Source organism: Alosa pseudoharengus, unplaced genomic scaffold (assembly GCF_046254945.1).
Source record: "Alosa pseudoharengus isolate Yale_2024_CS ecotype anadromous, Long Island Sound unplaced genomic scaffold, YU_APseudo_1.1 YU_APseudo_1.1_scf_2, whole genome shotgun sequence".
Lineage (NCBI taxonomy): Eukaryota > Metazoa > Chordata > Actinopteri > Clupeiformes > Clupeidae > Alosa > Alosa pseudoharengus.
In genome coordinates, this window is record NW_027468663.1 from 15,848,805 (window position 1) to 15,876,640 (window position 27,836).

Consider the following 27,836-nt stretch of genomic DNA (forward strand, 5'->3'; position numbering starts at 1 on the left):
GGCTATGAAGAACATAGTTAAGCACTTTGTGTGCGAAACCGAAAGATCTCTCAGCTCGCGAAATAGCACAAGTAGCCTAAATTAATGAAACATCTAAAGTAGTGCCACGCTAATCTTTTTGATTCTTGATAAAACACAAACTATGCTGTTGTGCATGTCAGCTTTGTGCTGTGAACTTAAATTGAAGAGAATAAAGGGATAGAACTGCAGAAAAAGATTGTGTAGCCTGGCAGTGCCACCGCTCCCACCACGCGCATCACGCACTTTGCGTTGGGCACCAAAGGACAGAGGGGGCACCCAAATGTAACCAATGAATAGTAGCTTTACTGCAAACTGCGTTTCACTCTTCATTAATAACGTTTACAATGTCAAAATGCACTAACACGATGTTACATGCAAGTTTGATACCTTTTGGGTTCTCTCAATCACCACGTAGTACTAGAATTGGTGGGTCTTCAATCATTCGTTTTCCAAGCATTTAGGCTACATGAAGCACATGATATGCTGAGTCGACTGAAACGCATTCCATTCAGATAGCTAGGTGGATACCAGGCTCATAATTCACTTGTATTCGCAAAACGAAATGTGAAGCAACATGTCATTGCATACTTCCATTTCCAAAGCAATGAAGGTTGCTTAAAACAACTTAACATTGTGCATATTATTGTTAATATTGTGCTATCAATGTAACTCAAACAAATAAGGCTTGTAAACAAGAGCTGGCAAAAGGGCATTATGACAAGTAAAGATCAATGCTCTTAAAGTGACAGTGCACCATTTATAAGTAAAACAGCATTTCTTCGGAAATTAATGTTTAAAAATACACAGTAATGGTCTGTAAATAATAGGCCTTTTATTTTACTTTAGGTGTTTGAGTTATCATTTAAATGTCACTCACTCAAAGCCACTCACTTAGGGCACCGAAATGGCCAGCAGGCCACCATCTTGACATGTCTTTATTAAAGGAACTGTATGTAAAAATTGTATTTCAATTATTCATAAAATTGCCCTGATATGTCACTAGACATTAAGAAATCATGTTCATTTCAAATACTTATATCACTGACAACAGTAGTCTGGCCAGGATATTGTCAGGATAGTTGCAGCCCTCAACTGATGTTGATGTTGTCATGTTGTGTTTTGGCCTAATGCGCCACCCTCCACCTATCTACTAATCACAAAGTCAGTAGTGTTTTGTCATCCGGTTGCCAACTCTGCCAGTCAGAGGGGATGGGAAGGGGATACACCGCTCTACAGTAATTTGAAAGTGATTGTAGTAACCGTTTTGGCCACAATCTTACATACGGTTCCTTTAAGCTTTGATTTACAATATAGTAGGCTCTCTATTGATTTTAATGAGTTACAGTATTTCTATCACAATTTACCAGACTTTGACCTGTTGTCGGTTTTTAACATTCTGACTATGATTGTTCCTTGTATTGCATTATGAGCACTGCGCCTATTGCATTCTACTGTTGCCTTAAGCCTAGCTCAGTCATTATGCTATACCACATCTCCCTCCATTGGAAGAGCAAGCTGCATTGAGCGTAATAAATTGCATTTAGAATGGCAAATCCATATTTCTAGATATTTTGGTGAAAGTAACTTAAAAGTAATGCAATAGTAGTGTAATGCCTTACAATTCAGAGACAGTAATATTATAATGTAACATATTACTTTTAAATGACAGTAATAAGTAATGCATAGTACATTACGATTTTGAAGTAACTTGCCCAACACTGCCTATGATGCATCCTAAACACCGGGCTGGGACATTTCTGCTAAAAGTCTCAAAAAGCATCTGAGTCAACGTTCATTCCCAAACACCCATAGTTCAATTCTCTATTTTCAAAGGGGATTCAAGTAAGGAAGAGCATGGCTCAAAGTAAAGTAACTGAAACTACATAAATTCGTCAAAGTGAATAATTTGTGTCAACTCGCCGCAATGTAGATTTATTAACGCACCCGTGATGATCTACATCTCCATTTAAACCAGATGTTTTAGAGCGCACGTTGAGATGTATTCAGGGCAGGGCTGTACCTACACATATTTGTTGCACGTGCTACAAAAATCATTCTTTGCGATGGATGATTTAGTACCAACGTTACACCGGTCAGATACAGTTTTGCCTATGGCTATTCCGTGAGACTGAGGCGCTTTTTGTTTGTTCGAAGTGCGTGTTTAGGGTGTGAGAGGGGAGTCGATGTGCTTTGATTCCAGCTTGGTAGTTGTAGTCTATGCGATTAAAAAACACGTGTGTGAAGTATCCAAACAATGATAACGCTTTCATTATGGCTGCTTTAGCCACAGACCTTGAGCTACTGTACAGTGGTTCCATTTAGAAGTGTCCACTTCATTCGCCCTTTCCGTGATAAACACAGCTACGTGAAATGTATTACTGATATGCAAAACTATTAACTTTTCGCCAAGAGGTGGCAGCTTGATACTGTAAGGTGTAAGCCATTGGTTCCAAAGGAGATTTTATTTGGGTCGCCAGCATAGCCTAGTGACAAGTGTTGTGTAATAGGCCTAGCATAGGGCCTACCTTATATAGCTTATAGTTTAACAGTCACGGTTTTGTCATAACTCCCTCTATGCATTTTTGCATTTAGAATAGCTCTGAAACCGGGGGGAGAACACGTCGCAGGGGAGGCGCCAGTGCGTGGATATCTCAATCGCAAAATTAAACAATATTTTTATCGGACGCCTACCATGGACTAGGCTGGGTGAAAATCAAAAGATTGCGTCAAAAGATTGAGCTTAACCATGGACCTCATAGTTGCAAAATGCAAGGGAACATGAATCAGCATATTATTTGCACAAACAATAACAGACAGTAGCTCTTCAACTTTGCCCGTTAAAATGTGTATGAACAGTCTCGCAACGCATTGAAGGCCCTTTTGGACATGTCAGTTATTTGCACCACTGGGTAAAACGGCATTTTGTTCTAGACTACTGGTATTTAATTTGTGCATTGACAATAAAGCTGAATATCATTTGAACTAGATGACTAAACTTATGCATATGTAGAAGAAGAAACATTCACAAAAATCCATGACATGACCTCTCTTCTTGATAGCTGTTGAAAACTGCATGGAACTGACAGGGATTGTTTTGTTTAATAATAATAAATAAATAAATACATTATGCTGCTACCTTCTGCTTTTCCCAAATACAATGTAGCCTACAGGTGTACCTTTCATCAGTCCAGTTGCAATGGATGGACTGTGATGAACTTCCCTACTTGTGATTGTTTAGAGATTTTAAAGGTTTTATAACAATGCTACAAATTTTTTGGCCCAGAAACAAATCTATTCACCTTTGCAGCGCCAGTAGGCTACTTTGTGTGCGGAATGTGTGCAAACACACATTCCAAACAAGCATACACAAACGTTTCAAGAGTGGGGGATGGAGTAGAAGATGGAGACAAATTCATTAATATGATTTATTTTCGCGGAATGGATGTACAGGACTGAGCGGCGGTCATATTTTGTACCGCTATGCGGTACATCTAGTTAACATTAAAGTTCATAGGTAAAGTTATGTGTTATACTGTGAAATGAGACAGGAAAAAAGTATTGAACACAGTAAGAATTACACTAAGGCAAGGAACCAGCTGAAATATGTAAGTAGTTAGAAATTAATTATACCTCCTATCTGTGAATTATTATCAGTTGGGTAAGTACATATTGATGGGCTATTAAAAAGGTTTTTCGTTACCGAGGTGTCACACAAAAAACATCTCATGACGGGTAAAAGCAAACAGCTCTCCCAAGACATTCAAAACCTTATTGTTGCAAAACATATCAAATCGTTACAATCTTTTATTACACAGCTCTTCATAATGCTGAAGATCGCTCAATTCACTTGCATGGGCCTTCCCATGTTCAGTGGTCTGCTATTTCTCGATAACAGACCGTTGTATAACAGACCGCTGTCAAGGAAAATGGGTTTTGTGCTTCTAATTCACGTCTTTCATATCACTACGCAAGGACTGGAACTTCATTCAAAAGTGAAAGCAGATGGTTGATCAGCTGTGTTCTAAGTAAGGGATAATGTATAGAACACCGGTCATTATCGGGAAATAGGTCCCGACAGGGCGAATTGGTCATTATCGGGAAATAGGTCCCGACAGGGCGAACTGGACCCCGACGCGCAGCGGAGGCTTAGCCTACCCTGTAGCCCCAAGTTTGAGGCCTGACTTATCCCTCTATTTGCTATAGGCCTACCCCCTGTGTTTCTCTTTTGAGACAAATTGCTTATAAACTTTCAGAAAGTCAGGTGCAGGTAACTTGCATGAGTGTGCATCTGTACGCATACATGAGTATGCATGGGTATAAGTGTGCAAACTCATGGATATGTGTGTGTGGTTGTGTGTGTATGTATACTGTACCGGAGAATGTTTGGGGAGATTTATGGAGCTTTTAACTAGTACATAACAGTGCTTTTGATGATTTCCTATGATCATTTGTATTATTATAACTTCATATATCTGTAAAATATTGATTTTCATTCCGCAATGGTACAATGTTGCCTTGGGGCAAAAACTAACCTTGCTATTATCATTGGAATGTTAAAGTGAAAAATACAAAACAACAGGTTTTTTAAATCTGTTGTTAAAAAATAAATTTGACGTGTAAGATCACTATGATAGCCTCTGAAGGCATGCTGAGTTTCATGGAATTCCGTTCATGGGGGGCCATACAACAAATTAATTTATGTGTACATTTAGTGACTGTACACCAATCAGCCTAGATGATGGAGTTGAGCGAAGGGTTGCACACACCCACATGCACAGATGCACACAAACACACACACACAGGCATGCACACGCACACAAGCACTGAAGATACCAGGATTCTAAAGCAACGTTACATCACCTTAGCAGTGTACTATCATCCCAAATTCCAAAATATGAAGTTTGGTTCCAAAATGCTATATCTCCATTTTTAAAAGCATTAAAACTTCAAGTCATGTAATTGTGTATTTCAGGTAATATCAATACAATTTCGATTGTGTTGTTTTCATTGAGTTAAGTTAAATCTAACAGCTATACCCAATTAGCCCAGCTAATACCCAATTACAATTATACTGAAATTACTTCGAAAACAAAAATGTAAAAAAAAAGATTTATGAAAATTCATTAAAATGCAATTGGGAAACTCTTTATATGTTAGGCCCTTTTCTAATTTGGTTTTACTGAATTGCACAAGCCAGCTTTGTTCCTCTTTAAATGTGTTAAGTTACCACATGAGGGGTGCAATAAGAGAGAGGAACCAAAGGACATCCTCAGTCGATAGGCAGCAGTAAAGCAACATGGAGGCGGCTGTGGACATGAACATCTATGAAAACTCCCCTGATGGGCAACATACTCAGGCCCCTGCATGCAGACATCACAAAGGTAAAACTGAGGAGACTCTAAAGGAGTTATCAGTGTTGTTCCAGGGCAAATTTGTACAGAAGGCTAACTGTTTGGCTCTTAAAAGCATACATTTTTCTCATCTATCAGTTCTGACAACAGAAAATGGGTGTGCCATATGGCTTACATGCCTGTAGCCAGCTGAGGTCAAAGAGGTCTGGACCTTGGTAATGTTTTAAGAGCTAAGATTAGATTTGAAGCTAAATATTCACCTGAATTAAAAAAAACAATCGGCAGTTGAAAGCGTCTCTGTGGCAAGTGCATTCTTAATTCAGTTCAAATGTGTTAGCGGTATTAGTGTTTGCTGTGTGTGTCAGTGTGGGCAAGACTGATCCCATCTTAATGACAGAGGGTGGCCGACTTATGAGCACACATCAGTGAAAGCTGTTTGAATTGACGCAGGTTGTATGTGTGTGATCATTCAGCATTGTTGGGGAGCCGAATGGCAGCTTGATAGTTAAATGAAATGGAAGGTTAAGAATATTTCTTCATTTCTTCATTTGTGTTTGTGTCTCCTTTGTGGCCTAGACCTGGGAGAGCATCAAAAATAATATTTATTATGTTTCAATACAAAAATGAAACTGCTGAAAATGTCTCCTGGGCAAGTGCACTCTTAATTCAGTTCAAATGTGTTAACAGTATTCACTTTTGGGAAGTAACTGAATACATGTATTACGTATTTGAAATATAAAATATGAGTAGCTGTATTTAAATACAGTTACTACTTAAGTGGGTGGTATTCAGAATACAGTTACACTGATAAATGTAAGGGATGTACTCCATGCCTTTTCAAACTCAAATTCAAATATTTTTTAACCACACCGTGTAGCCTATGCATCTCTCAGGTGGTTCCTTTCTCTTTCCCTCTCTGTTTATATTGATAGCCTATGAAAGACCTCTCAGGGAATGTAGAATGTGAAATATGTTTTGTTGTAGGCCAATATGCCTATATCCAGCCAGCATGTTTTAGGGAAGTACAAGTTCTCGTTTCTTGACGGTATTCTGCAAAAATGCAACTCCCCTTGTGCTGTTGAAATTCATTAACAAAAATATGTATACTTTCTTTGGCATGCTGTGCAGACAAAACATCTCTGTTCTTCTTTGACACACTGTTTCATAGCACACAGCTTATACTATATCAATCCATCTTTATTGTAAAGCAGATTGTGGGTTGTTGTTGACACTATGAGTCTTTCAGCTTCAAATAACCTGTGTGTGTGTGTCAGTGTGAGCAAGAACATGCATTAGATACATTTCTTGATACAACACACACACACACACACACACACATTAACAAAGTTTCTAAATTATTTTCTTGCAAGTAGATATAAGCCTCCTGTAATGTGCAATTGACGACCAACCAACAATCACTCTGGACCTCAGTAGGCTCTCCTCAGCCAACTCAACGTGATTGAATCTTCACCTTTGCTGTCATTAGGGTTGCCACCTGTCCAGGATTTTCCTGATTGTCCAGGATTTTCATGGTCTGTCCAGGAAAATAAAAATAAAAATCCTGGATACTGAATGTCCCAGATTTTTGTACATGATGCGCAAAATGTGTATTTCAGTTTAATTGAAGCGGGCCTACGTCCATAAACGTATGCACAGCCTTATTGGCCCTACAAAAATGACGTAGCATAACATGGGTGGTGGTGGGGGCACGCACCATGGAGGTTCATTAGAAATGGTAAGGTGGAGACGGAGAGTGTGTGGGACAAGGAGAGACAGAGAAAGGAAGGTTTATTCCACATAAGCAAAAAAGCAGAACCTAATTATGTATTCCCCCTTTTTTCTCAATACTGCCCCCAGGTGTCCACACCTAAAAACTGTTGAAAATATAACAAAATAATAAAGGTCTGCTATTAAATAAAGCAATTAACTAAACAAATAACTAGAAATTGTCATTCTTACTAATTTTAGCTATACAAATTTCACTTAGAATGACGGTTTTTATCTTGGGTTAGATGTGCGAAAGGCGCTGTTGCTTACAAACAAAAAGGTCGATTGGATGGTCAAAATGTCCAGGATTTTTGTCAGACACAGGTGGCAACCCTAGCTGTCATAGCGGTATCTTAGTCACTGTGACGAGAAAACATGGTGATCATCATACAAAGATCAACGCATAAGGAATCCATAAGAACATAGGAAATGGAAAGATAGAATAGAGTCACATCTCCTACTTGCTGGTAAGTTTTGAAAATTCTGTATCAAAAAGCTTTTAAGTGAATTACTTTCTGATGCAAATGATTACATCTAAATCTAAATATATGTATAATTATATGTATATAGATATATTTACACTTAGTTATCTATTCATTTATAGATTGTTTTATTGTAGGAAGACCTCGTCCAGAGGGTTGGCCTTTTTTTATGGTACAGTGTATCTTTCAGCCTCACACAAAAACTGGACTGGACCAGTGCCTAAAGAGGGGTGCAGATCTGATTATTATAAGCAGTCAAGAGGAGCAGGTGGCTGGCATCATAAACGCAATGAAATTGATTATGAATTAGTTTTAGTCTCATTTTTCAGAAATTAGCAATATTTGCTACAACCTGGCATAATGTATCTCCTAGTTTTTAGTTTTTATACAAGGTTAAAGTTTTTTTTGCACTGCCCCTGCTGAATTAAATAAATGTCAATTACAATGATCTTCTTTCAAAGGAATTTGTGAGAGCACTCAACATGAGAGCTTGGATCGGGCTCAGCTACAGCGAAAAAGGCAGGGTCTGGAAATGGGTAGATGGTGCTCCCCTGACAAATGGCACTGGGTGAGAATGGAGAGATTACAACGACATAGGAATATTTACAAACTAGATGTACCGCATAGCAGCTTCGCTAGCTTCATTAGCGGCGGTCATAATAAACATGCAATAAATGGATAAGATGACCAGGGTTGGGTCAGATTACTTTGAAATGTAATCCATTACTGACTACAAAATAAATGCCAATATTTGTAATCAGTAACGTAATCAGTTGGATTACCAAAAACATGTAACGTAATCTGATTACTTTAGGATTACTTTTAGATTACTTCAATAAATATGTCACTTAAGTAAAAGACACCACCACTGAATTGATGAAAGAATTCTCATTCTATTTTTCTCTTTATTATTTCATTACATCTAAGAAATCTCTTTGCTCTGAGTAAGGCATTCCTTTGTGAATTAACTGATCTTTTCCTCCAAAAATCTTAATGTAGCCCCTTGTTTTAGTGTTACCATTTACTTTGAGGTCACCATGTCACATTTTCTGAAAAACACCCAAAACTAATACATTTCTATAGCTATTCTCCACTTTGGGGGTGGTGTTTTGGTGGTTGAAAATTTCACCCCAAAAATTGATCACTTAGTCATCATGGATGTGATCATGGATCACTATTCTCCAAACATGCACAACTCAGCTTAACCTTTATAAGGGCACACCTGGACAATGAATTTAGCTTTCGCTGGATTTTTTTGACCCAGGGACATGGCCTGAGATTGAATGACACCATGTCCATTTCAATTGTGGGGGTGAGAAAATGATTCCTTTGGGATGTTTTTCAATCAGGGGGACCTGGTGACTTTCTCAAAGTAAACGGTAACACTAAAACAAGAGTCTACATTAAGATTATGAGGAAAAGAGCAGGCAGTGTGCCGGGAGACCTGCCCCAATAGTAAATAAATTAGTAAGTAAGTTTGATCCCGTGAGGGAAATTTGGTCTCCCAATCTGTGAATTAGTGAAGCACACAGAGCACACAGTGAACACACAGTGAGATGAAGCACACAATGAGCACACAGTGAGGTGAAGCACACACCAACCTGGAGCAATGAGCTGTCTGCTACAGGGACGCTCGGGGATCAGTTAGGTGCCTTACTCAAGGGCACTTCATCCGTGGATGTGGGCATGGGAGAGCAGTGCTCTCCGTTACTACCCAACCCATCCCTTCATACCTGGAATGATGAGAGCTGTGACTTTCAGTTTCAGTGGATATGCGAGAGGCCACTGTACTCCAGTCACTGATGCAAGATGGAGGCATTTTGATCTATATTCGTCTATTAGGCTATTACTTTATTTGAAGATCATTATTCACATTTTGACATTTAACACAATAACCATAATATAGATAGTTTGATTATATGTAGCCTAGCTGCTGTAATCTTCTACCTGAAAATCCAAAATATAGTTTTGATTACGACTAAGATTGATATGCAGTGAGTAAATAGTCTATGAAGGAAAGTACAATTCAGTTTATGCTGAACGTCAGGGGGCTACACCGGGAAAATAGGTCTAATCACATCCGCTTATTAAGTGATAACATTGATTCTGACAGCAATTCAGCGATCGTGAACTTTGGTAATACTGTTAACCTGCCTTTTAAATTTGTTTTATCGTCTGTTTGTTATATTGTTTTGTCCAAATATATATGTATATATATATATAAATATAATAAATCCTGATTTGGGTATCTTAATCAGTGGTCCAAACATATACTAATACCATATACCATATAGGGCTGGGTGGTAACTGATTACAAGTAATCTGGATAGTATAATCAGATTACAAAAAACAGGTAGCTAATAATCAGACCATATTACATTAGTTAAAATATTAACCTTTTTAGCCAATAGATGAGTGCCTTGGTTTTTGAAGAACATTTTAAAATATTCAATTTATTCTTTCAGTAAATATAAGCAAAAACAAATATATTTAATTTGAGTATATTTATATGCAAGGTGACTGAAGCAATTAAGTGAATAATATCAAAGTGTTAATGTACATATGGAGCATTTTGCAAATATATCCTACATTTCTCGAAATGGGCACGTTACCTCATGTCAACATGCATGCGTTATACCACATTTCACTGCTTGACTAAAAAACATATACTTAACTCGTGTTAACCATGAGGAAAATATTTAACATAAGTAGTTTCTGACAAAAGTTATGTTTTGTGCAAACATGTTTGTAGCTAGAAGGTAGAAGTCTTTTTTTTGTGAATGGTAGTGCATTTCCCTTTCTTTGTTTATAGCCCATGTTCCATATTAATCGTAGACTATCACAGCGAGTGCATGCAAAACATGGTTTTCTTTTTAACAGTGAGCCACACACACACACAGTATAATTGTTTCAACTTTACAGGAAGTGACCAAGGTAAACAGATTTGTGACTGCCTGTACAAACACTGGATTTATGGAGATAGTTTAATGCCATTAATATTTTGATCATGTGAAAAGGTGTTCACATGTGTAATATAATATATTTTAGCTATGGGAGTAAGGGAGGACAATTGTGTGCATTTGCAAACACAGTCTAAAATCTGGCCCCATAGCTATGGATTAGCTACTAGCAGCAATGCACCAATGTTTTTTCCCCTATCGACAGTACTTGGTGACCTCGAACAACCGGGTCCTATATTGAAAACGGCCAGAGTACTCCTTTAAGAATGCACTTGCCATTGAGAATTTTCATCCATTTTCAACTACTGATTTTTCATTTTTATTCAGATGAATATTTAGCTTCAAATCTTATATTTAGCTCTTAAAAAATGATCAACCTCAGTGACCTCATAGCAGGTTATGGGCCTGTGTATGGCCTAATTGTTCTAATATTGTATAATGACAAAGGCAACATAGAAGGTTAGCTGGTAATCAATCATGACATCCAGGTTTCTTGCAACCTTGGTAGGAACCACCTATAGATAGGTTTGATGATTTCAATGCTGTTGCAAAGGATTTTGGGAATCTGGGTAACACTCAAAACAGCTGAGTTGCTGTTGTGGAAGTAATGTACCCCTATGAATAACTGGAGTCTGAGATAAGGCTTGTCTGTATAGTTAGTTAGAGGTCAAGTATGCATCAGAAAAGTATGCACCATGAGACAACCTTTCTTTCATTCAGTCATATTTATATCAAAGGAAAGCAGAACTAACTGGTGTTTTCAGCGAGTATCTGATTGTCTTAGTTTCAATTCTACATGTCTGGAACATATGCTGATTCAGTCATATAAAAAGGTAAATAGTTGCGCTAAAAATTTAGAAATGAATCATTGAAAAATACTTTAAAGGTTTAGTGTAAAGGACCCGTGTATACTCATGACATCAATTTCATATACTGTATTTTATATATTTTCATTGGAATTTCTTAAAATACGGACGCTGTACCCTGAAAAACATGCAATTTAACCTGTCCTCGGTGTGTTTAAGTGTTAAAAAGTTAACAAAAGTGTAAATACACCTATCAATTGAATTGAGTGGTTAGATAAAATGTCACATAATACATGAAATTAACTTTACATCATTATTATACATAAAAACTGCTAATCATAGTTGTTGGTGCATGCAACTAAGGGCACAAGTCTCATAAGTTTTCAATTATTTGATATTTCAAAGAAACAGCTGCCGTAAATCTGGCAAGTATCGTTTGTGCGGCTCGGGCAGAAGATCATCTCCGCCAAGTTCTGTGAAAATCGGATGAAATTTGTAAGCGCTGAAACTTTTTGTCGAGTTTGGACTAAATCCAATATGGCGGAGGTCCAATATTGCGGAAAGTGACGGGATAGGGGTCATTGAACTTAGGTCGGTCCAAGGATTCAGACGCTACCTAAATTGTGAAAATCAGACAAAAATCAGTTCAATGGTCATATGCGTGAATGCAATCCAGGTTCGACCCATTGGTGGCGCTAGAGTGTTGGGCATAGAGTTCTGGAAATTGGTGAGAGTGATCATGGGACAGTGCTGAATCAGTGTGCCAAATTTCATAATTAGACCCAGCGGTTCAATTTTCGGCCAGATTTTGACCTGTTGGTGGCGCTAGATGGCTGGGTTTTGAGGTCCGTAAATGAGTGTGAATGGTCAGTGGAGTGTCCCGAAACTTTCTGCCAAAAAATCTGCACTTTTTAGCCAGGCGTTCTATGGGCTGCCATAGACTCCAATGTCGGATGTATAATAATAATAATAGGAAAAGCTAGTAACTCAATGGGTGCCTTCGCAGCTTCGCTGCTTGGCCCCCAATTAAGCATAAGAAATAGTAGTTGTGTGTGGTTGTGGCAAGGAGTAGTACTGATGGATTTGGATCAATCTCAGTAGGCTGTCTTACCCTCAGGCAACTCATCGTGATTGAATCTTCACCTTTGGGGTCATAGGGGTACCTTAGTGGCTTAGTCACTGCACAACGAAAAAACATGGTAATCACTGATCATACAAAGGTCAGCACGTAGGAAATCCATAAGGACATAGGAAATGTAAAGATAGAATAGGGTCACATCTCCTACTATATGACTTACATGCACATTTGATACAATTTTCAGAGTACAGATTGTACAGACTGATTGCAGTGAGTTTTGGGATTCTCTGTGTTCTGCAAGTGGCTCTTAATATCTACCTGCGTCTCCCTGGTAAGTTTTGAAAAGTCTGTAGGCCTATATTAAATTACTTTGTGATGCAAATGATTACATCTAAATCTAAATATATGTACAATTATATATTAATATGTTTATTAATATACATTTAGTTATCTATACATTTATAAATACTTTGTTTTATTGTAGGAAGACCTTGTCCAGAGGGGTGGCTTTCTTATGGTAGCTGCTACTATATTTCAGTCTCACGCAGAAACTGGACTGATAGCCGGGACCAGTGCCTAAAGAGGGGTGCAGATCTGATTATTATAAGCAGTCAAGAGGAGCAGGTGGCTGGCATCATAAACGCAAAAACACTTGATATTGATTATGAATTATTTTTATACTCATTATGATCTTCTTTCAAAGAAATTTGTGAGAGCGCTCTCCGTGCAAGCGTGGATTGGTCTCAGCTACAGCAAAAAGGACATGGTCTGGAAATGGGTAGATGGTGCAACACTGACCAATGGCACTGGGTGAGAATAGAGATTACAACGACATATTTCAATATGTACAAATAAACATGCAATAAATGGATAAGATGACCTGAGTGTAATCCTGCTGCTGTCCACAGATACTGGTTCGAAGGAGAGCCCAACAATCTGGGGATGAAGGAGAACTGTGGTGAGACGTGGGCTCGTGACCCATCTATTCAGACCTGGAATGATAACAACTGTGACTTTGAATTACAGTGGATATGCGAGAGGGCACCTTAGTCCAACTGATGCAAGATGGAGGTGTTATGAGTGATTTTGAGCTACAGCACATTTGTCTATTGTTTCTGTTTTGAAGATCATTATTCACATTTTCATATTTGACATAATAACCACAATAGAGATAGTAGAGAGAGGCAATAATACAAATAATGTTCACAATGTATTGGCACTTAACATACAGTGCATAATGTATTCTTGAATTTCCCCTGGGGATCAATTAAGTATCTATCTATCTATTTATCTATCTATCTATCTATCTGTAAAATACTGTATGCACTGTGTGTTAAACAGTGCATACAGTATTACTATATTATTCTGAGCTCTCTTTTGCTGTTGTTTATTTCAGGTGTCTTTTAGTCATATTTTCTCTTATTCCTGAAGGGCATAATCAAAACAAAAAAAACCCCTCACCCTCACCAAATAGACTGCTGATATCATTCTCCTTTTTAGACACCTGTAGTGGTGGTGTTGTTGTTCTTACATTTTTATTAAAAAACCCATTTTTAAAAAACTGACAGCTCAAATCACTGTCTAAAAAGAAAACCATTATTGTTGGAGAAGAGAACTCTGATAATACAGCTTGTTAAAGGAGAAATCCGGTGAGTTTTCACATAGATCTCCGTTTCTCGAGGTCACTAAGTACTGTTGGTACGAAAAAAACGAAAACAATCGTTTTTACCTAGCTCGACTTGCTGCAGCCAGCATTTAACTTCCAGGCAGCTATGGTGCTACACTCTGGGGGCATGTTCATTAGCCCCCATGTTCATGCCCCCAGAGTGTAGTGCTGTAGTTGCCTGGCTGCTTTAGCTGTAGGCTGCAGCAACTCGAGCTAGGTAAAACCGATTGTTTTCATTTTTTGTACCGACAATACTTGGTTGACCTCGAGAAACAGAGATCTATGTGAAAAATTGCCTCTTGAGAGCATGACTCATACATACAATAGTATTGGCTATGTGTGTGCATATGATAGTGTGTACTGGGTGGGTATGTTATAGAGAGGGGTCAACTTCACAATAAATTAACAAGTGAAATTTCAGGCGTGTAGCAGCACTAAGTTGTCCATAGCTCCCCCAGTGCTCACTTTGAAATCAACATTTTCAATTTCCCATGACCGTCTTCTTCCACCTGTCCCAGACATCTACTCTTTGATGAAGTGGAGGTTTACTTACATTGTATGAGTGCCAACTCTATTGCTGTACTGTTACATTAGACTACTTTTTATTTCAGTTACACTAGACCAAGTGGGCCAGATAGGAAAATCCCTGGGTCTCTGGGCGACACAAAATACAATGTGGCTAAAATGACGCGTGGCAAGTAAAAACATGTCAGGGCTGCCAACTATTCAGATCAGCTTGGAGTGAGATTTATTAATGGAGATTGAGTGCACACTAAAAACTTTCAACACCCAGTCAGTCTGTCACTAATATTTATCTAAAAGATTGAAGATCATTACGATCAGTGGCCTACTGGTTAGCACTTCGGACTTGTAACCGGAGGGTGGCCGGTTCCAACCCCGACCAGTAGGAACGGCTGAAGAACCCTTGAGCAAGGCACCGAACCCCTCACTGCTCCCCGAGCGCCCTTGTTGTTGCAGGCAGCTCACTGCACCAGGATTAGTGTGTGCTGAGAGTGTTTCACTAATTCACGGATTGGGATAAATGCAGAGACCAAATTTCCCTCACGGGATCAAGAGTATAATTTTTTTTTTTTTAAATCAATACAGTGGAGCAGGTATCGTGGTGGGCCATTTTCTCTCAGCAGCTCCTTTCGAAGTGAGGTGATGGGTGACGGGTTTTGGAACGAGTGGGTCTTGTGAAAAGAGGACATGCTGTGTTTATGACAAGACTGTGTGATGTTTCCTTCTTTAACAAACTCACTATGACTGTGTCATTTGCAAACTTCTGTATGTGACAGTTATCAATCTCAGTACAACAGGCAGAGGTGGGAGTAAGTCACACATGTGCAAGTCACAAGCAAGTCTCAAGTCCTAACCTTCAAGCCTCAAGGAAGTCCAAGTCATTTTTTGTGATGATCAAGCAAGTCAAGTCAAGTCATAGCTTGGGTCAAGCAAGTCAAGTCAAGTCATAGCCAAATCATACAAATTCATGATCATTTGCCCACATTTTCATTTTAAAATAAGCTACAGTAGGCAAGTTATGAACTGAACTGAGTTCAAATAGACATTGCATTCATTCAAGCCACATACATCTGAACGGTTTTTAGAATAAGATGAAATGTATACAAATAAAAATAAATGTATTTCAAGTAGAGCTATTATTCAAGTAGACCTATTATTGTTTCAATGTGCCTCAAATATTAGGTAAGCTACATCAAATCATGAAAATATATTCAAACAGTTCAAGTTATACCTATATAGTTATATCTCCAGGGACCCAATAATGTTGAAAAAGCGAACTAATCAACTAGTAAACGCAATTCCAGGGAATTACCAGTGCATGAAAATGCAAAACATATGGTGTGAAATATATTGATGATGTGCTAATTGGCAACCAACATGATGAGGTTTAATATAGTTGGAATGACTGAACTAGGTAGATGAGGTTTAATATAGTTGGAATGACTGAACTAGGTGGATGAGGTTTAATATAGTTAGAATGACTGAACAGTTAAATAGGTGGATAGTTTAAATGGTTAAATTATTTGCTAGGTAGATGAGGTTTAACTCATTGAGTGCCAAAAACGTAATATTACGTTTTTAGCTTTTTTTTTTTAAATTACGAAACTAGACACTCTAACACACGTTATATGTGATTTTGGGAACTCTGTGATGAATGGAAATGAAATATATGACTATTGTGAAACTCATGAAAACGCACAATCTGGACATTTTATCTGGACATTTTATCATAACTCGGTTGCCGCTTTGGGTCGAATCAGTGACGCATGCACGTCAGGTCAAAACCAGGCCATTTTCGTGGGTCTATCACTAGGTGGCAGTCTCACCAGGTCTCGCTGATCACTTCCCGGAAAGTTCACACAAGTAACAGGCAACACTTCATATTTCATGAAAGACGTTATATCTCCATTTCTAGAAAAGAAAACAGCGATTTTGGTGAAAACTAGCCACTGTTTAGCTTGGGATTTCTCAGGAACAGAAGCGTGTAGAAATACACGGTTTGCACCCACCGAGAGCTTAAAGTCTCACCTTTTAATCGAGCTATTGTTTGTGTTCATAGCTATAACACAGAATATGCTGTGGTTGTACAAAAATCATCAACAATGGTCTAGATTGCTGGCACTCTAGGACAAAGCTCCCGAAAACAGCTTGGCATTCAATGAGTAAAGCTGCTCAGCCAGGTCATCTCCAAAAAAGGCAGCACAGGCTCATCAGTCTGATACTTAGTGAGGAAAGGTGAAACACTCTGCAGAAATCCTCTCTCCTTGCAGGCATATTCAGGAATATTGTATGTAGAGCTCTTAGAACTTTCTCCATATGCCAGGCATTGAAACCACATTTAACAGCATTGTGCAGCAACTCAAAAAAAAAAAAAAAAACGCCAAATAACATTGCGACGATCCATGGACACAGACACCATCTTCCTCAAATCAAGGTCACTCACACACTCCTACAAGAAATAAAATAATTTGTTTAATATACAGGTTATCTAAAATAGATTATGCAACAACACTTCAGAAAATAGCCACTAGATGGCATAGCTTACCACAAATCAAAAAGCTACTGTATGTGAACATTTCACTAACAGTTTTGGCAATCATATTAGCTGCTACAAGAACCCGCGCTTTAAAAGAGACTGTATCCAGACATACCATAAATCCTCAAATTATGGCCGGGATTCTATTTATAGCCGGGCCTTGGATAATAGCCAGGGCCGTGGTAATAAAGGCCGGTCCCCAAATAGGCTACAAGCTGGGGTAATAATTGCCTACCAGTAGGGCTATCAGTCCACAAGCACTAGAAGACATTTCTTCGATTTAACTCAATGAAATAAGAGCTCTTCTTAATATTTTATATTGTTAGTTGGTTTAATACTGTTGCCAATGAAAAGTCATTGTCCTACACCAGGGGTTTTCAACTGATTGTGAACTAGGGACCACCATTCTGACAAATTATGCAACCCAAGGACCACCACTGAAGTTCAGTCGCTTGCCGCCCCCTTCTGAGCTTGCCAGGGGCTGAAACAGTAGGCTACTACATTTAAACACAATTGTTGCCACGACTCGAGGCATTCCAGCCTATGAATTTAATAAAAAGTAAATCATGCATAATAAAAAAATAACTCAATTTGGGCTACTTGGCTACGCAATAAGGTTTTCATTACAGCACAGCACACGTTCAATGAATGAATGAAAGCGGCTGCCTTGTCTCACAATAAACACCTTGGTTAACTGGTTGGAAAGTTTAAAAAATATTGGATGTTATTATTATGATATTCATATGCCTAATTAATGTGTGTGGTATAGCGCCACAAACTGGCAATAGAAAGATTTTTTTCATTTATTTTGGATATTGATATCAGATTTGTGATGTATTGGTAATAGCCTACTATGGTTTATCACACCACACCAGTAGGGGACGCTATGCTACCTACGATTATATTGATGTATGCATCAGTTAATAAAAACCAGTGTGGAATAATATCTAACGTGGTCGGTCGTCACTCCAAGAGCTCAGCATACTATTGAAGTGTATTGCATAGAATTATAGGCAAGCCATAACAAATTGGCGACGAGAAAAGTAACCCACTAATGCTGTCGGATGATGAAGGGAACGAAGTGATTGAGGCCCTGGACCGAGAGGAAACGAATTAAAGAATGTCCGTGCTCATCGGACATATTGACGCCTTCGACGAAGCCACGGAGCAATGGTCGAATTATGTGGAAAGGTTTGAGCATTTTGTTGCTGCCAATGCCATGGCCGTCGTGGCCGCCGTGAAATTCCTACCCTGCTAGTATACATTTATGACCTCACTAGTTAACTAGTTTGGACAAATGATGCATCAACTAGTTAACTAGTGAGCCTGCTGCCATCACCTAGCTAGCTAGTAAGCCATTTATGGTTCACTAGTTAACTAGTGACATTGACCTACTGCAACTAGTTAACTAGTGAGGTGTTTTGCCTTCACTAGTAAACATGTGCACATTTTTGGCTGTCACTAGTTAACTAGTGAGACCCAAAAGCCTTCAACTAGCTGACTGGTATGCATTTTGGCCTTTATTAGTTAACTAGTAGACATTTCTGGCTCTCACTAGTTAACTAGTGAAGCTAAAATGTGTTCACTAGTTAACTAGTGAGCCTTTTGGCTCCCACTAGGTAACTAGTGTGCATATTTTGGCCCTCACTAGTTAACTAGTTAACACAAACATGGCTCACTAGTTAACTAGTTGACAAAAATGCCCTTAGTGGTATTTATGTTCTGCTCAGGCAAGATCTTTGAAATGACCTCTAAAATAGCCTATGTTTTTTTAGATTACAATTATTTAGCATGCAGCTCTTTAATCCTGTACTTTCTAGCATGGTCCTCTCATCTCATATTTGGTGATCATCACTTAGGTCTTCCTGTCCTGTGCCTCCTCCTGGTCCACATTTTCCTCACATAGTGGCTTGTGACTGCTCCTCACCTTAAATGTAATGTAATTATGAAACATTGCCATTAGTAGGCTAAAATATCAGTCTGATTAATTAATCAATTTGTCTACACAGTGTCATGTTATCTTTATCACAGTGCAAAGTCTCTGTCTCACCTGCTGGTTGGCTTTTTCGCAGCCAACCTTGCAGTGATTGCTGCCTCCCTAAATTGTCTCTCCCTCTCCTGAATCTGACTCTTCAGTGGGCATCTTGGCTTCAAACAATACCCAAAATACTAGGATTTACGGATTTATTTTGAATAAAATAATGAATGTGATGCATTACTTCCATCAATCATTCTTCTTGCTAAAACGAAATGTGAGAAACTAACTATCAGCAGACATGTAGCTTAGTTTGCCTAATGCCTAGGCCTATACCAAAATAAATAGTAGCCTATAGATAGGCTATGTGAGAACGGGCTGCTTCTCTGCAAGCTATCTGTCTGATTATTTAGGCTAAACGTGGCCTGGATTTATGAAGATTTTAATTAATTTCATAAAACATGATGACGATGATCGTTCGTTTGTTATACATCACAAACTCACCTTTTCCGACAACGTTGCGTCGTCTCATATGACAACCGCGACAATCTCCTTCTAGGGCTGCTTATGCAGGCTCTGCTCAGGTGCCGGTCGCATGCAGCGCTGCAGCCACGTAAACAGTTTGCCCTTCCCCTACTGACTTTCACTTTCGGTGCCCGAATGGAAGTGAATGAGGCTTTGCGATTTTTTTTATCTAGGCCTACGTGAAATTCTGCATCCATTGTACGATTTATTTATTTATTTTCCCCATTGGAAGGGCAACATGAGTCAAGAAGGGTATATGGGCAGTTGCCCGGGCAACCTGAGCAACCCCCCTGTGCACGTCCCTGTTAGGGAGCAACAATGCCACAATTGCAAAAAGAAAGGCCACATTGCTCGGCAGTGTAAAAATAAAAAGAGTGATCAGAAGCACATAAAGAAAAAGGATGAGTCAAAAAGGAAACAAAATAAGCCTCATCGAACAGCTAGGACAGGGAAAATTCATAAAGTCGAGGCTGACACTTCTGATAGTGAGTCTGCTTCAGATTCAGACTCTGAATTGACACTACATATGGTGTCAGCAGTAATGACTGACTTGGAGCAAGTGAGAGCGGTGTGTAAGGTCGATGCAGCATCGTCTTCGATGATAATTAGGCCTAAGATTGAGGGTCATCGGATCGATATGGAACTTGACACTGGAGCAGCGGTGTCTTTGATTTCAAACGAGCTATACCAAACCAAATTGGCCCATATGCGTTTACGAAAGACGGATGTAGTTTTGAAAACATAGAACTGCTTATACCGGAGGGAATGTTGAAAGTATGGGTCAAGCTGAACAAACAGAAAGCTAAATTGCCCCTATATGTGGTAAAGGGGAAGTCACCACCACTGTTTGGCCGTGAATGGCTAAGGAACATCAGACTGAACTGGAGAGAAATTAAGACAGTGAGGACAGGACACAAGGCCAGTGAGACCTTAGAAACGGTACTAAATTGCCATGCCAGGGTTTTTAAGGAGAACTTCAAAGTCAAAGTCAAAGTCAAAGTCTGCTTTATTGTCAATTTCTTCACATGTCAAGACATACAAAGAGACCGAAATTGCGTTTCCTACTATCCCACGGTGGAGACAAGACATATTTTACCAATTAGGTCCACAGACAAACATAACATTCAAGTAAACAATATAAAAAGTAAAAATAAGAAGGCACATACAATGAAGAAATAAGAGCAGCAAAATTTGGTAGAAATTGTGCAATTGTGCATACAGTAGACAGTCAATATAATAGTGCAAAAGTCAGGCCAATAAATGGCTGAGGTAGTTTTGTTTGACCTAAGTATGCAAGTGGCATAGTGGTGCAAGTTATGTAAGAGCAGCAGAAGTGTGTTCAGAAGTGTTCAGGAAAACAACAACAAGTTGCAAGTGTACAAGTGGAGTAGTGCAAGTGGAGTAGTGCAAGGCAGCCATTGTGGGTCTAAAAGTCCAGGATGTTATGTAGCTGAGGGTGGAGGGGGGAGAGAGTTCAGGATCCTAACAGCCTGGTGTATGAAGCTGTTGGTGAGTCTGGTGGTGCGGGAGCGCAGGCTTCTGCACCTCTTCCCAGAGGGCAGTAGATCAAACAAATTGTGAGCGGGGTGACTTCCATCACTCACAATTGTGGTCGCCTTGCGGGTGAGGTGGGAGGTGTAAATGTCCTTCAGGGAGGGGAGTGAAGCACCAATAATCCTTCCAGCTGTGTTCACTATGCGCTGCAGGGCTTTTCTGTTGTATTCAGTGCAGCTTCCGCCCCACACAGCGATACAGCTGGAGAGGATGCTCTCAATGGTGCCTCGGTAGAATGTGGTCATGATGGCTGGTGGAGCACTTGCTTGCCTGAGTTTCCGCAGGAAGTACAGGCGGCGCTGAGCTTTCTTCGCCAGTGTGCAGTGTTGGTGGTCCAGGAGAGGTCTTCACTGATGTGCACCCCCAGGAATGTGGTGCTGCTCACTCTCTCCACCACAGCACCGTCGATGGTCAGTGGCAGGTGTTGGGTGTGACCTCTCCGGAAGTCAACAACAATCTCCTTGGTCTTGCTGACGTTCAGCAGGAGGTTGTTGTCCCTGCACCACGTGGTCAGAAGGTCGACCTCCGACCTGTATTGAGTCTCATCGCCCTTGGTGATGAGACCCACCAGAGTTGTGTCGTCAGCAAATTTCACTATGTGGTTGTTGCTGTAGGTTGCAGTGCAGTCATGCGTCAGCAGGGTGAAGAGCAGCGGACTGAGCACGCAGCCTTGGGGGGCCCCCGTGCTCAGTGTGATGCTGCTTGAGATGTTGTTGCCAACACGTACTACTTGAGGCCTCTGACAGAGGAAGTCCAGTAGCCAGTTGCAGAGGTAGGTACTGAGTCCCAGTTTGTCAAGTTTGCAGATGAGTTGTGGTATTATGGTGTTGAATGCAGACCGAAGTATGAACAGCAATCTCACATATGAGTCTCTTTTTTCCAGGTGGGTGAGGGCTGAGTAGAGGGCAGAGCATATTGCATCCTCTGTGGACCGTTTGGCTCGGTATGCAAACTGGAAGGGGTCCAGGGTGGGGGGGAGAATGGATTTGATGTGTGACATGACAAGCCGCTCAAAGCACTTAATGATGATGGGTGTCAGTGCCAGGGGCGTATCAAGCTTTTTAAAAGTGTGGGGGTTGTGGGATAGGAAAATGAAACAATCTTGCCAAATGATAAATAACTTCCTACAGGGACGTTGTAAGTATTTTCTGAGAGTGGTGTGGACTATATTGGTGTCCGGCAGTTTCTACCCCGAAAAAAAATGAAATTCTGATTGCTAAACACACCATTTTAATGCAGTTTGGGAGGGACAGAAGAAGCAGCACCCCTCATACTGTATGTGTGGCTCATGTGACATGTAGGCCTACATGATCTACCTATCACTTCACTATTTGACACTACCCTACATGGAGACATATCTCATGTTATAAATCAAGAAGTCATTTCAGAAATTATGTTTTGTGCATATGGGTTAGCAGGCTACAATAAATTGCCCTAACAGACAGCAGCCTAATTTTGAGGTATCACTAATACCTAAATAAATATAATATTAAAGAATACAGAACTGTAAGCTCAAATTCAAAAACGTTTGAAGTCTACCCAAACATATGCAAAGGGAATATAAATAAATTGTGTTGCATATAGCCAGCTTAATTAATGTCAATTTAAACATTATGATTAGCAGTTTCTATGCTTTTTCCATTAATAGTTACAGGAAGCCACATTGTTGTTTAAACTATTGTTGCTTCTAGCCCACGTTACCTAGTTTCACTTGCTGCAGGGACACACATTGCATGAGCGCTCATAAGCGTTTTATATAAGTTCTACATGCTGGAAATCTTAGTTCTCAGATGTAGAACTCAAATGTGTCTTGACGCCTCCGTTTGTAAGATCAAAATAAGATGTTCTAAATGGAACGCGATCGTAAGACATTAAGATCTCCAGTAGATGTAGCACTACGACACACATTGACAGTGAAATCAGATCAGACGTGTGAAGCACCGGGCATAACTTAATTTCGCGACTACGTGGACCAGTAGGTTAATTGTTGAGGAGGCCCATAGTTTGAGAAAAGCTGCAGATCATAGACAGAGAAAGCATAATGCTCTGAGAACAGTAGCCAAAGGTCTTTCTGCACAAACAAGTGCCTTGGTGCGCGCACCCCCGCTTTCACTTTGACTCTCTGCATTTATACTGTGTGACAAAAACTGTCAGTCAGACAGTGAATTTTGGTTTACTAAATTAGCATAATGCGGTAACAATTATCATTTCAATTCTACCTAAAATCTGCTCACTGCAGATGTTATAATGCAGACCCAAGCAGCAGCACCTTGAAAGATGCACACTTTGAATTTGATCAGAGCGGCTCGTTCTTCACTGGCTAACTTGATGTGATTGGCTGGATGACCATTCAATCAAATCAACAGACCTATTTGTGTCTCTTTGTGTGTGCGTTATGGTAGATACGGTTCCAACTCTTTACGGGAGCGTTCATTTCCATATTTTACTTTCATTTTAATCTGACAAAAAGTGTGGGGGATAGAATCGTGTTCCAGCAAAAGTGTGTACGTTATAACACCCACATCCCCCACGCTTGCTACGCGCCTGGTCAGTGCCACGGGGCGGTAGTCATTGAAGCAGGATGGAGCAGTTTTCTTCGGCACAGGTATGATGGTGGCAGCTTTGAAACATGATGAACTTAGGAACGCTGAAAGGGTTTGAAGCCTCATTGACATTGAAACCTGGCCATCAGCCCAAGTTCTGCAAGGCGTGCGTAGTCCTATACGCATTAAGACCGAAAGTGGATGCCGAGCTTGAACGTTTGTGTCAACAAGAAGTAATCTCCCCAGTTAAGTTCAGTGAGTGGGCTACCCCCATCATCCCAGTCATTAAGAAGAATGGGGGCGTGAGAATTTGCGGAGACTTCAAAGTCATGATAAATACAGCTCTATGCATTGAACAGTATCCAATACCTCATATTGAGGATCTGTTTGCATCTCTGGCAGGAGGCCATCGTTTCAGAAAACTAGATCTTTCACAGGCCTATCTCCAAGTGCCTGTCAGTGAAAGTTCACGCAAATACCTCACCATCACCACACGCAAAGGCATATTTTGCTACAATCGCTTATTTTGCTACAATCGCTTATTTGGAATTACGTCCGCTCCCAGCATTTTTCAGAGAATAATGGATCAAGTGTTACAAGGACTCCCCAATGTCCACTGTTTTCTGGACGACATTCTGGTTACAGGCCGAGATGATGCACAGCATCTAAAAAACCTGAAGGCTGTACTCAGCCGGCTGGAAGAATTCGGACTTCGAGTCCAGAAGGAGAAGTGTGAGTTTTTTTAGGAGTTCTCTAGAATATCTTGGCCACATAATTGACGCAACTGGGCTTCACAAGTCACCGGACAAGATTCGTGCTATAGTGGAGGCTCCTGTACCAACCAATACGAGTCAATTACGCTCTTTCCTTGGACTCATTAACTACTATGCACGTTTTGTCCCGAATATGTCAAGCCTTCTCCACCCATTAAATTCACTGTTGCACAAGGATGTTAAGTGGGAATGGTCAAGAGAGTGTGATGAGGCATTCCAGAAAGCTAAAGAGCAATTGGCCAGCAAAAGTGTTTTGACGCATTATGATCCACAACTTCCAGTTATATACTGCGATGCCTCACCCTATGGCGGTGGAGCTGTTATTTCCCATCGACTGCCAAGTGGTGAAGAAAAACCGATAGCCTTCGCTTCGCGGACGTTGAGTAAAGCAGAGCAAAACTATGCTCAGATTGAGCGAGAGGCATTGGGAATCATATTTGGAGTTAGACGATTTCACTCTTACCTGTATGGACGCCATTTCACTTTACTCACAGATCACCGCCCATTAACAACTAACTATATTAAGCCCCAGCAAGGCAATCCCTTCGATGGCTGCAGCGAGACTACAGCGATGGGCACTCTTATTGGCAGCACATAATTATACCATCAAGTACAGGCGTGCCGCTGACCATTGCAATGCAGACGGCCTATCACGTTTGCCACTTCCTGTGCAGCATAAAGACAAGCTGGGGACAGTTGACACCTTCCTCATTAACTACCTAGAAAACCTACCAATTCGTTGTGCCGATGTGAGAAGGGAGACCAGGTCGGACGTCACACTTGCACTAGTCATGGAGATGGTGTCAACTGGTCATTTTCCGGCCAACAAGGGCTCCGATAGTATTCTTTCACCGTATCTTGTACGGTAGGACGAGCTGACAGTTCTTCAGGGCTGTTTGATGTGGGGTAACAGAGTCTTAGTTCCAACGAAACTACGTCAGAAAGTCTTAGAGGAACTACACGTTGGGCACCCCAGGGTAGTCAAGATGAAAGCCATGGCGCGGAGTTACGTATGGTGGCCGGGTCTTGATGCACAGATTGAGGAGAAATGCAAAACCTGTGTGTCATGTCAACGTACTCAGAAAAGCCCTTGCCTTACTCCCCTGCAGTGTTGTAGTCAAGTCACTATGCCTCGAGTCCGAGTCCAGGTTCGAGTCCTTAGTGTTCAAGTCCGAGTCAAGTCCAAGTCATTAAAAAAAAATTCCAAGTCAAGTCCGAGTCGAGTCCACTACTCATCTGAGTCAAGTCCGAGTCGAGTCACTATTGATCCACGTCGAGTCCGAGTCGAGTCCCTATTGATCAAGTCGAGTCCAAGTCCAGCACTAAAGTAAGCATAGCCTACATGTCGTTCCATTTTTTTCCATTGCAGATGAAATCCTTAAAAGCAAAACGGACAATCTTCTGTCTCCAAGCAGGGGTGCCATCACTTGTGTGAAAGTAGTATTGCCAAATTTCTTGCCAAACCCAATGTGTTGAATTTATTATTTCGGAGAGAATACCATACCATAGCTATACCATAGCCTATAGGCCTACTCATAATAAATTAGCAATCCACATCCCAATCACACAGGCCATTAAGTCACATTATGCTGTTACTCACTGCTGACAATTGTATAGGCAGTGTTGTAGAAGTTCATACTTCACAAGAGCTAGATGAACGTTGGAGTAGGCCTATTTTGTAAGAGGTAGTGTGGATCATAAAAGGGCATTTTTTTTTTCAATTCTGGCTGTTAAATAGCCTACACAATTTTAGCGCAGTTTGGGAGGGACAGAAACAGAGCAGGGCCCGTCTTGGTAGCTTCTTTCTGACTCCCGTGACGTGAACACTGGCTACCGGCAACTGCATAATCATGTCATCACTTCACTGACACTATGGAGACATATTTCACGTCAACAATAGAGATGAAAACTAGCTTTAGGTTAATGAAGATGTAGATCATCTGCCTAATTAATTTATTTGTGCAACAGGCCACGTTCATTTCAGCGAGACGAGTGAAATAAATGTTTTTTTAAGCTGCCATCGCCATACTATTTGCTACGATATTCACCTGTAAATAGAACACGTTGCTATTTCCTTTTTTTTCCGTGCAGTGGATTAGGCTATCAAATCCACTGCTCGTTTGAACAGTAGCCTAACAGTAATCCAGTTCATTCGTGGTTTTAAATATAGTTGTTTCTGGCCTACCCAGGAGAGGTTCAGTTTGTCAGTTTCACTTGCACAGACATGTAGGCCTACATTGACACTACATGGACACTCTACTAGGCAATTTAATGTTATGCTTCTATATTTTATGACACCAAAATTAAGAAGTATGCTATATCTTGATCGGGAAAACGTTTAGCTTATTTTTCTTTCATCCGATAATAGCCCGCTGCAAATTAACAGACAGAAGCACGGCAGGGCACGCCCCGAATGAAAATGAATGAATGGAACCTTGCTTCTCGCGTCAGTCAGGGAAAACACTGTTCACCAAGTCACGATGATCAGCTATCCAGTAGCAGTGTGTGTTGTTTAGCCTTGGCTGAGTGTAATCTCAGGTAATGTTATGTCATGTATGTTAAAGTTAACGTTAGTTTGCTTTGCATGTGAACATGATGTGACTTGCGATGTAGGCTACGACACGAAGCAGTAGCCTTCCCTTGAACTAAAATTAGTATTACGAATAATTTAGATATTAAAATCATATAGCAAATTATAGCCTAATGACATACTACAATTATAGCCTTATGATATATTACAAAAAAAAGTCGAGTCCTCGACGAGTCATCGTGAGTGCGAATGCACGAGTCCGAGTCCAAGTTCGAGTCATCAGTGCTCAAGTCCAAGTCAAGTCACGAGTCTCTAAATTTAGCTAATGACTCGGACTCGAGTTCGAGTCTCGGACTCGAGTACTACAACACTGCTCCCCTGCACCCATTTTGCTGGCCCTTTTGAGGGGCGCATGTTTTTTGTAGTGGTCGACGCCCACTCCAAGTGGCCAGAAGTCATTCTTATGGAATCAACCACTTCGGCGAAGACTATTCAAGTACTGAGGGGTCTTTTCAGTCACTACGGAGTCCCAGAGGTTCTCGTTAGTGATAATGGGCCGCAGTTCACGTCGGAGGAGTTTGCCAGCTTTTTAACATCGAATGGCATTAAGCATGTGCGCTCAGCTCCTTTTCACCCTGCGACAAACGGCCTGGCTGAACGCTTCGTACAGACCTTTAAGCATTCGCTAAAGTCATCGAAGGGAACATCATCTGTTCAGCAGCAACTGGATGCTTTCCTACTGCAATA

General features: G+C 40.3%; 1 protein-coding gene across 1 annotated transcript in view; it reads left to right on the top strand.

The window, feature by feature from the left end:
* The first annotated feature begins 13,233 nt into the window (after positions 1–13,233).
* Positions 13,234–27,836, top strand: part of LOC143133959 (hydroperoxide isomerase ALOXE3-like) — a 58,001-nt gene continuing 43,398 nt past the window's right edge. The window contains exons 1-2 of the mRNA XM_076293962.1: positions 13,234–13,275; positions 13,374–13,423. The gene's annotated coding sequence lies outside the window, so the exon portion shown is untranslated. The remainder of the gene's footprint in view (positions 13,276–13,373; positions 13,424–27,836) is intronic.